We start from the raw sequence: 13,937 nt of genomic DNA on the forward strand, positions 1-13,937 counted from the left end.
CTAACATATAGTTATTTTCGGGGCCAATATTCAGATGGCGCTAGTTTTCAAATAGACAGCTCATAATGCGTAGAGAGGGCTCTCTTTTCCCTATATATTATTATACTCTTTGATCGTGATTGTGATCCTTATATCTGGGGGTGAGGTCCTGGTGATCTGTAATAAAGGGTCCACCTACTTCAGGCACCAGCTCCTCACAAAATACTATCTGTTAAAAAAATGTAACACAACTGTACTGTTTTAACTTTAAGATCTTTGTGAGGAGAAAATAAATAGATATTATTTATTTTTCGTTCGTGTCGTGCCTTGGTGCATCGTGTTTTCATAGTGTTCTTTGCTCTGACTAATTTTAACCGATTGTGCTTGTTTTATGGACTTGATTAAAGCTTGATTATCTGCTGACTGCTATAAACGATTGACCAACGCTGTGTATACTGGACCCTGGAACTTTTGCTGTCTGGATTTTATTTTACATAGATATTTAGAAGTTCTCAAGTAAACTTTCAAAATGCCGAGGAAGTCTGCCTTTAAGTGCTATTTTGGATGTACTCCGTATAAAGGTATGGTTTAATTCAATTAAGAAATTCTTATGGTGAAATAGATTGATTGTTGATGAAGTTTAATAAACTTTAAAATTGTCTCTCAGGAAGACTCCATCACTTTCCACCACTGGAATACCCAAATTCGGAAAAATTTAATCAGTAGAAAATGGTTTTGAGTGAAGTAGACAAGGAAAAGGGTGATAATTTCATATATTTGTTTGTGTGATCATCATTTTAAAGAATGCTGTTCCAACATTGAATATTGGTAAGGGTCTTTACTAAAATAAAAATCTACCTCAGTATAGGTATAATATAATTTTCACTTCTCATGCTAAGTCCCTGTCTTATGTTGTTGAATCTTCGGAACATCATTTTTACAAATTACTCAAATCTTTAAAATAACTTCCTATATTTAAAATTACTGTAGACATACCAGAGCAGAGGGTGTTTGCTACACAGAGGATACCACTAAATATACAAAATTATACAATTTTCACTTTACATAATTAGAGATACAGATTTTTATAATTAGAGATACTTTATTTCTGAAGGTCGTGTTCATGATTCAAGGTTTTTGTAATGTTGTTCAGTATGTTAGTGACTAACATAGATTTAATATAGCTAAAGACATATCTATGTATTTTCATTGGTATAGTTATGCATATTTTATTTACAATTTCAGTGTTTAATTTCCTCATAATCAAAGTGAAAAGCAGAGTGTCTAACTTGACCATAAAACCCATTTTATTCTTGACTTAATATCTAATGTTCGGTGGATAAATGCCTAGAATAAAATGTAGGCACTTAAACTTTGTACTTTTTAAAATTCTTTGGGAATAAATGGTTTATTATAATTTCTATCCCCAGCAAGTACCTATAGATTTGTACATTTGGTAGATCTGAACTGATTGTACATACTTATTTTCTTTATTTCTGTGGTCTATAGCATTTATATGTATTAAGGTTAATATTTCAAAATTTAGCTGATGTTCATTTGCTTTATAAAAAAAAACAAAGATTTACATCATATTTTATCAGATTTTCAGCTAATGTTATAAATATATTAGTCATACATATTAGTTATTGTAATTAAAAATTGATATTTAATATTTATTATATAGGAGTAGTAGTTTATTAATAAAAAAATATTCTTGTTGTAATCCTAACAATTTTATATGAGAAGTGGCCATTATCATCATCAGAGGACAAAATTTTGAAGCCTATATTTTCATACAATCACCCATTGACCAGAGTAACATGATCTGGAATATTTTGGATATCAATCCAAATAATAATATTTTGAACTAGTTAAATAGATAATATAGGTTTCCTATTCTTACTGGTCTAAAATAATACTATTAAGTGTTCTTAATATATAGTGTGACTCTCAATTTTCAAATGATAAGTTTGAACAATATTTTGCTGAGAGTAGTGTTGCCAGCCTTATAGGTTGTTTTAAGCTCTTTTGAAGGTACCTATGTCATATTGACCTGCAAACACTGCAAAAGTATTTTTTTTAAATATTAACACACACAAATTATCTTGCCCCAAACTAGGCGCAGTATATTTAGTACAATATATATACATATAAACCTCTGTGACTTGGAAACAAACATCCATATTTATCATATGTTTGCACCTACCAGGATTTTCATCTAGGACCTCTAGCTCTATGGGCAGGGTAGCAGGGAATCAAATGTGTTCATGTAATAACACTTGTACACTAGTTCTTAGTTTGAGATAAACAATTATATTACACCAGAGTGATGTTCATAGGTCTTCATTTTACTGCTTGGATAGGGAAGGCCAAAAATAATGCCCAATGTTCGCTTGTGTAACTATAAATATTTTACTTAATTATGTTATACTTATTTTATTTCAGCAACAACATTAACAACTTTGCAATCCTCTGAAATGGATTTAACTTCATGCTCTGCTGAGCAAACTGAAACATCTGATAATGCAAAAAGCTTTTCTGGAGAAGGTAAATATATAAAAATTATATTATTACTAGCAGACCTGACAGATATCCTGTCATAATAAGTATATATTTTAGGGTTCTGTACCCATAAGGTAAAACAGGATCATATAACTAAGACTCTGCTGTCCGTCCGTATGTCTGTCTGTCACCAGGCTGTATCTCAAGAACCATGATAGACAGTTGAAATTTCCACAGATGATGTATGGTAAAACACTTCGAAAAACACCACATGTGTGTCAACCAAAGCCAACATAACGAAATCCATATTGTTCTCTTGGCTCTTGGCTCTCACATTTAATACAAACACCAGCTTCAAGTTTTCTTTCATTGATTCACATTGAGATTTTTTTTATGTTCTACTTCAGTCTTTTTATTTATTTTATGGTAGGGAAACAAATCATATTACAAAAATGTACAACATGAGAATTTTGATATTTGATATGGTTAACATAAATGTAGGTAAATATACAAAAAAATAGATGAAAACTGTTATTTTTAGATAACATACATTAGGTACTATATTATTGCTAGCTTACCATTGAATTATTATCTTACTATTGAATATTATTGCTATAAATAAATTTTGGTATTCACCATTCTCTTTATAGAAAAATTTAACAAGTAGGTAGTTCCTAATTTGGCGAAGAGCAATGGTTTGAATTGGGCAACAATTAGTTTTTTTTAGAGTTGTTGTTGAAAATATTATTTAAAAATGTACAGACATTTCTCCATTTACGCTGTCTGTGGACAGCTTAAAAATTTGTTGCTGCTGTTGATGGTGAATGGCATGACCATCATGTTACCAGATGATTTCCATTGCTTCCTTGTGTTGATGACATACGTCTAAATTTGATAGCTTCGAGTTATTATTTTTTCTTAGTTTAGGGGAGGAATGTCCTACACTTATTAAAATTGTTATAAATTTTAATAGATATTCATTTATTTTGATGATGAATGAAATTAACAGAACCAGTACAGTTCAGCTCTTTGCATTTTGTGAGCCATTTATTACATAATTTTCCTAAACCTGTTAAACAACTTGAAGGCAATAATGTCACAGTCTTAAATGTGTATAATATTGTTGCAATCTTCACAAGTAAAACCCACAGAAAGTTATGAAATTCATAGATAAATGCTTAAACTACCTTAATATATGATTTGCCTTTGGTGAAAGCAATTGGTTATGGCATATTTCTAAAATTCAATCTCCAGGAGATATCATTTCAATGACTGTGAGACAATAATAGAAGTTCTTAATAGGACCTAGCTTTGCACAAAACAGCCATGTGCGTAAATGTACCAACAGAGTTATAAGCATTTTCCTGTTGATAGTTGCACCTGGGTTATGTTTTGTTTATCTGGTATTTTATAAATTGAACAATATTTATAAAGGTATTGTTTATTTTTTTATCCCATTCAGTATTATGAACTGTTGCTATTTAAGCTAATAATTACGTTTTAGAGATAGCTGTTTTATACTAACTAGCATATCGTACCTTGAGATGAACAAAAGCATAAGTGTAAAAAGTATTTTTTACAGGAGAGCGAAAAAACTATTTAAATTGGTATATCTTTTTATTTAGTAATCTGTCGAATCCACTTTTTTTGTTGAAAAAATGTGTCAAAAAATATTCTTTTCACTTAGCTCTCAGTAATAGTTAATACTTATTTAGAAACTTTCTATTTTGTAAATTACGCGACTCTTCGTTAGACAGTTTTTTTTTTTCAAAGAAATGTGTATGAATAGACACGTCAATGTTCATTAAAAAAAAAATATTTACAGAAAAAATAATACTTTTCTCTCTAGATAATTTTTTCTTACGGCGGAACTATAAGTTGTTACGGGAAAATTACTTACTTAATTAATTAATGAAATAATTAAAAGCATATTATTTTTGAAATCAAGTAGTTTTTATTTAAATGAAAACCAGACAATGATGTTTTTTTTATTTGACAACTTAAACTTATCTACTATTTTCAAAACACCAATGAGATAAAATCACACTTAAAATGAAATTATAACATTAAAACATTAATAACGTTATATTTTGTATGAAATGAGCAAACAGAATTCAAAAATATTTATGAAGGAACTGCTGACATGAAATAAAAATTAGAAAAATTAATAAGTTTACAAAAAAAGCCATCCTCTTCGGACGTGTCTTGCAGTATGTAATTTTTTGCGGTTAAAGAAATAATCATTGGTAAGGAACCGGTATGGCTTTAATTTACACAAACTATTTATTTAGATATTTTGTGATAAGTAACTCGCTGTAATGCAAGTTTTTATCTCAACTTCAGAAGGTTCCATTCGAGTTTATTTATTTAAAAAATCACAAAATCCACAGAACTTAAATTAGGTTATAATAATACTATTTTGTAGGACTTACATCTAATAACGGATTTACAATATTTATAAAAAGACATGATATTTGTGCGTGTGGGGTTTGGTGAGAGTGCGTGTGTGTGTGTGTGTTTGTGAATTACTCTAAATTTAACCTTCCTTTAGATTTTTACTAACACTCCTTTTAAAGCAGCCTTTACTGTTATTAAAAAGTTCAGTACTGTTGTTGAGTTACGATCTTTTTCCTAGGTTTGACGTTTCCTTTGTCTATAAGCAAAGGTGGAGACTTAGTAGCTTCACTAGATCAACGTTATTACATAAAAATATTTGTTTTAGTCTTATTGGCGGAATTTTATAAACATAACTCCAATTACCCACTAAATTAGATATTGATAATAATTTTGCGACATACAGATGCCTTTTGGTATTCCTACGAAAATATTTTGTTTCAATAAAACTATAGACCGTTTCTGCGAAAGATTATTGTTTTGCAAAAGTTTTTTATCTCTTTGGCGGTATCACTAAAGTGCCGACAGCGATAAGCCGAAAACCATCTGTTGTTCTCGAAATGGGAACTGCAGCTTACACGTGCAATATAACAGATGCTCCTAACAATGCCTATTTTAAATGAGTTGTTAGAACTAAATTATAAATTATAGGTAATTTTTCAAATGGTAATTTTTTCCTGGTTTTTTTTTTTAAATGGTAAAGCATATGACACATTTATTTTGGACAGAAAATGTTATAAAGCACAAGAAGTGCCAAGGAATATAGTTTTTATAAAAATAAATACATAACAAATATCTTTTATTTTTCATTTTCCACATAACATACCTACTATATTTTTGTAGTGTACTATATTTATTTAAAGCTTTCTTTGAAAAATACTATATACTAATACTATACCACGTAAGGGGCACTGTTAAGATTAAAAATAAAATAATTATAATGTATGTCAGGTATTTACTGCATATTTTTTTTTCTTTAAAGGCTCAACATCAAAAGAATTTGTACCATCATGTGAGGTTCCACCGGTAGCAATTATGCCAAGACGTGCTTCTGTCAAGAAAGGTCAGTATGTGTGTTTACTTAAAATAATAACAGGATAATCTAAATATATCCAGTGGGAGGCTCCTTCGCACAGGATGCCGGCTAGATTATGGGTACCACAACGGCGCCTATTTCTGCCGTGAAGCAGTAATGTGTAAGCATTACTGTGTTTCGGTCTGAAAGGCGCCGTAGCTAGTGAAATTATGGGGAAAATGAGACTTGGCATCTTATGTGTCAAGGAGACGAGCGCAGTTGTAGTGCCGCTCAGAATTTTTGGGTTTTTTCAAGAATCCTGAGCGGCACTGCATTGTAATGGGCAGGGCGCATCAATTACCATCAGGTGACCGTCCTGCTTGTTACGTCCCTTATTTTCATAAAAAAAAATACCTCGCTTCAATTAGTCAACTATGTTTTATATAATCAATATCATTTGATAGTTAAGAAATTACTGTTCTGGTTGCAGGTACTAAATCTATAACGATCAGAAATAAATATGCAAAAGAAAATATCGGTTTGAAAGTCAAACTGTTAAAATTGAGGGAAAAATACAAAACTATAAACCAAAAAGTGCAACAAGCTGCAAAGCTGTCACAAAATAAAGCTTTTTTGGAAGCTGTCGAAAAACTGCCTGAAGCCGCTGCCATTTTCACTAAAATGCAATTAGAAAAGGCTTCAATAAGACCTAAAGGAAGAAGATATTCCACTGAAGAAAAAGTTTTGTGCCTTACAATTTATAAACAAAGTCAAAAAGCATATAAATTGTTGCAAAGACTCATGGCATTGCTATCGAAACGGACCATAAAGAAAATATTAAGAACGATCGTTATCCAGCCTGGAATCAATGATTCTATTATTGAAAATCTTAAGGGAGACAGTTAAAAAATTACCTCAAGAAAAAAAAATATGCACACTGATCTTTGATGAAGTGGCATTAACTCCGGGCCTATATTATAATAAAACCTCAGACGAAATAATTGGTTTTGAAGATTTTGGTCCAAACAAATCTAAACTAATTGCTGACCATGCATTAGTTTTTATGGTCAAGGGTTTGAAATGCAAATACAAACAGCCCATATCTTTCACATTTTGCCAGAGTACAACAAAGAGTGCAGAATTAAAAAAGCTGGTTCAAGACGCAATAAATGCTGTACAAAGCACTGGTTTGAAGATTATTGCCACTGTTTGTGACCAATCGTCCACCAATATGTATGTAATAAATAGTCTCGTAAATGACACAAAAAGAAAATATTTAGCTGAAGGGAAATAATACAAAAGTTTAAGTTTTGAATATAATGAAACAAAAATATTTCCTATATTTGACCCCCCTCACCTCCGTAAAGGTTTAAGAAATAATCTCCTTTCAAAGGATTTGTTCAAAATGGGGAAGTCAAAATTGCCAAATGGGAGCATTAACAAATGCTACTAAATGCTGATCCAGGTGAAGATGATATAAGATTATTAAATAAACTGTCTGAAAGTCATGTTATTAAAGACAAAATACCTAAAATGAAGGTAAAGAATGCAGCCCAAATATTCAGCCAAAGGGTGTCTGCAACAATGAGATATTTAGCCAGTAAGTATTAATAACTCTAATTTTAGCAGTACTTATTAACAAGCTTCAGATTACAACACATTATTAGGTTCTGTACCTCAGAAGGAAAAACGGAACCCAGGACCACTTCCTTGTTTGTATGCCTGTTGTGTCTTTTACAAAAAGTTATAAGGTACTTCCCGTTTACCTGGAATCATGAAATTTGGCAGGTAGGTAAGTCTTATAGCACAAGTAAAGGAATAAATCCGAAAACCGTAGATTAAAATCACACAATAAAATTAAAATGTGTTAGTGAACAAATACGCGTACACCTTCCTTAAAGGCCGGCAACGCTCTTGTGATTCCTATGGTGTTGCAGGAGAGTGTGGGCGGCGGTGTCCTCCTATTCCATAAAAAAAAAAAAATAATAATTAGTGTTTTCAATTTTCCAAGTAAGAAGTACCAAGTAGGGTTATATATCTTTCATATATATAGATATTTATTTTCCTGTATATTCTAAAACAGATTTATATTTTTCAATATTTTTTGATTTACCGTGCACAAAGATGAAAAAAACCGGTACCGTCGATGCGCGAGTCTGACTCGCACTCGCTCTGGGTTTTGCACAGATCTTTTTGTAAAATTACCATAGATTATATGTATTTAATAAAAAAAAATACAATCACAAGCACTAATTTGTAATCATTTTTTGTTTCTTTTCAGATCATGATATTCTTCCTAAGGAGTGTCTGGGTACAGCAGACATTTTTCTGCTAATGGATAAACTTTTTGATTCGTTCAACAGTCACAGCTACCAGAAATCAGATAAACTTTACAAGAGTGCACTAAAAATTAACTCGCCACATTTTTAACTGTGGAACGACTCACTGCCTGTATTGAGGTCGATGCAGTTTAAAGTGGAAAAAACGTTAAGAGATGGGACAACTTCAACAAAATTTGAAGAAGTCCCATCTCTTAAAAATTGGATTTCCAACATTAATATTTATAAAGAAATATTCAATTATTTGAATGAGTTGGAATGGAATTAGTAGTCTGTTGACAAGAAATATAAACCAGGATCCATTAGATTTTTTTTCCGCGATATAAGGAGTAATGGTGTACGAAACACATTTCCAACATCCTCGCAGTTTATATGTGCGTTTAAAACATTACTTGTTAACAATTTAATTTCACCACACTCACTTGGAGCAAGCTGTGAACAAGATAACAATAAGGCATTGCTTAAACCATTAAAAACATTGCTAAATTATAGACAAAAAGAAGCAAGCACAGAACCCACTTATATTGTTAATGTGGATTCTGTTATAGATTGTTTCATGCAAACATCGGAATTAATTAATAATAACACAAACAGTAAAGAGGCAAAAAAATATGTTACCTACTGGTTACATCATAAAAAAAAGTATGTAAAAAATGCCATACTTGCCGACTGAGTTTAGTAAGCACAGTGCCTCCGAGTAATAAAGATTACACATTAGAAAGATACATCATGAAAAGGTCTCTAAATTATCCATCGGAGTTTTTAGACGATGTTTGCATCATAATCCAAGCACAGTTAAATGGTGAACCACAACAAAAATATTTAAACAATTCAATACAGCAAATTGCAAATGTATTTTATGATTTGTCACCATTCTCTTGCATGACTCATAAAAGAGATGTACAAAATTTTGTAATGGATACAGTAATTAATATTATTATAGTTAGCTGGTGCACTAACGTCAACAGATTGCTAAAGGGCAAAATAAAGATCTGCCATAATAATGCAACTAAAATACAGGCATTAAATTATTATAATAAACACAATAGAAAGAAATAAACTTTTCAAATAATAAATATTATTTTATTTCACCTAAGAATCCCTTTTTTTTTCGTTTTGCATTGGAAGAGTAGTTTGTTATTTATTTGTGGTTACGTAAATCTTATGTGTATGTTCCTATTCAAAGTTACTTCTTATAACACGACTTGTTGTAATCACTTATCATAGTATGCCTCGTCTTATTTCAAAGTTAACCTTCGAACATAACACATAATTAAGAATTTCCATCTACAAATAAATAGCAAACTACTACAATATTATGAAATCAATACGGTCTCAATAATGCTATAAACATAATGAGCGCCATCTAGGGACGAGCAGGCGTAAAAATAACGCAGCGCCATCTCTTGGCCTGGGTACACTGATTTTACAAAATAAAAACATGAGTTGCACAACTACTGACTAGTGACTGCTGTCTGAGACGGGCCCGGGCGGCCGGCGCGACGGGTAGTGGTTTCATAAATGATTAATTTCAATATCAATGCCTATTGCTTGCGTAGTTGGCCACTATTTTTGTCAATTCTTGCGTGCGCGTACTGTTTATCTAGACGACGACGACGAGTTGAATAATACGAAGATTATATTTTATCTATAAGTAATATCTATAGGTGATATATTCCTCCTTATGTGTATTTCGTTTCGTTCATAAAAGATGGATAATAATGACCCACTTTTTAAAGAAATTATCTTGGACTAAACAAGCTTATATTGTGGGTGCAAGACAACGCTACGAGTACAATATACGTACAAAAATATACCTACACATCCATGATGCGGAAATAAACATCACCTAGGATTCGAACTGCGGAACCTCTACTAGCTAAGAAGATACACACTCGTCCAATCGACACGGCTATATGAGTGATACAATACCTTAATATTATTATCTTAAATATAAAATTCTCGTGTCCCGGTGTTTGTTACCAAACTCCTCCGAAACGGCTGGAGCGGTTTGTGTGCATATCGGGTAGGTCTGAGAATCGGCCATCTATTTTTCATACACCTAAAGGATAAGGGTGACCCACCCCTAAATATTATTTTACCACCCCTAAATATTATTTTATTTATTTGACAATTTTTTTATTATGTTTCCACCAAAATTTAAAGTCAAATCAAAAATCTAAAGTTACCATTAAAAATACATACAACTTCAAATTTTCACTTTTCTACGATAACCCCTGTTTTTGTATCGCGATTTTTATATATTTTTTTTTATAATTTATTAACGGCATTGGACACAAGTCCTTTAAGAAAGATTTTTATATTATTCCGTTCCATTCACAGATCCGCAATTGGGTTGCACGATAGCAATCGAATATAATAATTATTGTAGTACGATAAATTTTATGTACGATATATTTGGTAGGTCTAAGAATCGATCGTCATCTATTTTTTTATACCCCAAAATTTTTTTTTATTGAAGTTTTTTTTATGACTTTATATTACGGCAATGCAACGTTTGCTGGGTCAGCTAGTAAATTTGTGCTAAATAAAGGAGCCGGAACAACGTATGGGCCACATTTGTGCTGATTGCTCATCAATTACCATAAGATGGGGAGACTGTTAGTTATTTCTCTCCCTTGAATTGAATTACCAGAGAATATAACAGACATCACGAAGAAGTTGATGGTGAAGGTGATTTCTGATCGCAATTTACACAATTTTAAAAAACATATATAAGCGGTTCTTTCAAGGGTGGGATAACCTCGATATACTGTCTTTTTTGTGTAAAATTTATATTATATTCATAGTTAGTTAAATATATTATAGTTCTTATTTTATTTTGTGGCTTAATTTAGTTGAATAGCATGTCGTTTTCGCCTATAACTGAGGCATCACTTACCATATTAATGTTATTGTTGTTATCTTATATTTGTTTGTATTAGAGTTTAAATTGTTGGCGGAATGTTTTAAATAAATATCTATTTCTTAAAAATTCAAAAGGATTTCGGTACAGCCTATATTATCTTCTATGAAATTTAAGCTATTCTTTGGCACACTTAATTAAAGAGCTACTAAACCAGGTAAATTTTTGACCATTGCAACCGCGGCAGGATCTTATTTGTTTTTGTAATGTCAGATTTATTGAAGTTCAGGTGCGGCCTTTGACACTCTTTAGGTATGTTGAGCTTTTAGGTATCATGAATCCAACAACATGCCCTCGATGGTGAGTGTCTAAGTGGGTTCTGGCATTCACTTACCTTAACTGACTCGGGTGTGTCCTTTATTAGTAGGACTAATGTTCTGTCTGTGTTGTTTCTTACCATATTACACCGGCTCAGGTTATTAATTGTAATATCGTCCAAGAAGGTATTATCTATATGGTAATATACAGTTCCTTTTAAGTGCTATGCACCAAGAATTTGTTAAGTCGAATTCCCGTGATGTTCCTCACATTAAAACCCCCTAATATTATAGTTGATGGCTGTTTTATTTTATTACCTACAGACTACGTTGGTAAAATTTTTCAGTAATAATTCTAAATATTCCATATGGGTAGGTGATGGTAAGTATGCTACACATAATATGCAAACCATGAGTTGCTTATATGCCCTGGTATAGCTGATACTCAACCACAGATCCTCACACTAATCTCCCCCGGAAGGCTGTTCTATTACATCTGTCCTGTTTTCTCTTGGTTGAGATAGTTAAGCGACGTCAAAATGATCAAATATGATTGCAATGAATAAAGATATTTTGACTTTGTCTTTATGATATATATGTTGTACCTTAGAGTAAGAAACACACGGTCAAAAACTGTATAATATAGCCAGGTTACAGTAAATTACAACCTTGATTACAGCTCGGTTAGTTTATCTTCGCAATCAATAATAAGCGATTGCAATACAGCGTTCTTTCGGGCAAATATTTTTTCCGTTGCGAATATTATGATTTTCTCATGGATGCCTGTCACATCTGGACCAAATTACAATGGGACCACACGGGAAGCACCAGCTTTTAATTAAAAAAAGAATTATCAAAATCGAAAGAATCTAGTCGAAAGTTTTGAGGTAACAAACAAAAAAAAATACCGACGAATTGAGAACCTTTTTTTTTGAAGTCGGTTAAAAACTCGTATTTTTTTTGTCCCAATTCGAACGGCTGCTAGCAGTTTTTTATCAATTGGTGATAGATGCTCTTGAACATATATGGACTATCTGCTACTTCTCTTTAGGCTAACGGGCGAAATTTTGTACGTAACTCACTCATCCGTAACAACGACAGTAATATAGTAATAGATGATAAGTAATAATGATATAATAATTTTTCTTATTGAAGTTATTTTTTTATGGAAAAAGAGGACAAACAAGCGTACGGGTACATGTTGTTAAGGGATCGCCGTCGCCAACAGTCTCTTGCAACACCAGAGGAATCACGGAGCGTTGCTGGCCTATTAGGAATATGCGCTTTTTTGAAGACACCCAGGTCGTATCACACCGCCCAAGGAAGTTCATACACAAAATATTTTCAATTAAATTGGATTCAAAAAGTCTTTTCGAATATTAATTCAAACTAAAATTATAAGTTAAAAAAAAATCATTTATTTCAGGGATAACCCATAGAAAATACAAATTAAAATCAAAATTACAATTAAATTACCACTAAATCCAATTAACTAACCATACACAAATTTAAAATAAATAAATTGCAATTACTTATATTAAATAGCTTATTTTCTATTTTTATCAAGATGGATGTCCATCCATCTTTTGAAAATATCGTTATTATATACATTGTTAGAGACAGTCATCAGAATTCCGTTGCTGGAGCGTCTCATTCGATCCCAAAAAGAAGGAATTCTTGTGCGAATTATTGCGAAGAAGTCAGGCACTTTCCCTCTCGCAAACATACTTGCAGCACTGCAAAATCTTGGAAGTTTTATAAGAGCTCGATAGGAATCACTATATTGCACTCTTAGTGAACTTAAGGTCTTGTTAGAATAATTACACCACACTGTTGGTGTCACTTCATTGCTGCACTTTGCAAACCTTCGTGCTATCATGTTGCTACGTACCGAGAGCGCCCTTCGCTCCCTCTCAATATCGCAGTCGTCTTTCAGATATTCCGTTAGGATATGACCTAAATATTTGAATTGATTAACAATTTTTATACTTTTCTCATTCAGATATACCCCAGGAATATTTTCTGGTCCCTTTCCAGATTTAAATACCATCAAAACGGTTTTATTACCATTATACTTCAATCCATGACTGTTAGCATAATTTTCGTATATTGATATTAATTTACGTAACCCTTTGATCGACGGACTCAGCAGGACCATATCATCAGCGTAACTTAAATTATTGATGCATATATTTCCCATGTGACAGCCTATTCTGGCCCTCCTGAGTTCGACGATCAAATCGTTGATGTAAAGATTGAACAGATCAGGAGAAGTCAACCCTCCTTGTCTCACACCGCAATCTAGTCTGTAGCCACTAGATAGGCTGTCGCCCCATTTAACGTAGTTTATTTGGTTTCCGTACCAAAATTTTAAATAATCTATATATATAAAACAAAGTCGTGTTAGTTACACCATTTATAACTCAAGAACGGCTAGACCAATTTTTCTGTTGTTTGTTTTATTGGATTTCTCTTAGTCCGGAATAGGATAATAAGTAATAAAATATCGAAAAAATCACAAAAAA

General features: G+C 32.1%; 1 long non-coding RNA gene across 1 annotated transcript; it reads left to right on the forward strand.

Moving 5' to 3' along the window:
- Positions 1 to 126: 126 nt before the first annotated feature.
- LOC126967366 (uncharacterized) lies at positions 127 to 9,305 on the forward strand. The gene is made up of 6 exons (XR_007729981.1): positions 127 to 560; positions 647 to 807; positions 2,425 to 2,526; positions 5,858 to 5,938; positions 6,381 to 7,490; positions 8,172 to 9,305. It is a non-coding gene; the product is annotated as an uncharacterized LOC126967366 (long non-coding RNA).
- Positions 9,306 to 13,937: the final 4,632 nt, after the last annotated feature.

The sequence above is a fragment of the Leptidea sinapis genome, chromosome 13, assembly GCF_905404315.1.
Source record: "Leptidea sinapis chromosome 13, ilLepSina1.1, whole genome shotgun sequence".
In the NCBI taxonomy this organism is placed as follows: Eukaryota; Metazoa; Arthropoda; class Insecta; order Lepidoptera; family Pieridae; genus Leptidea; species Leptidea sinapis.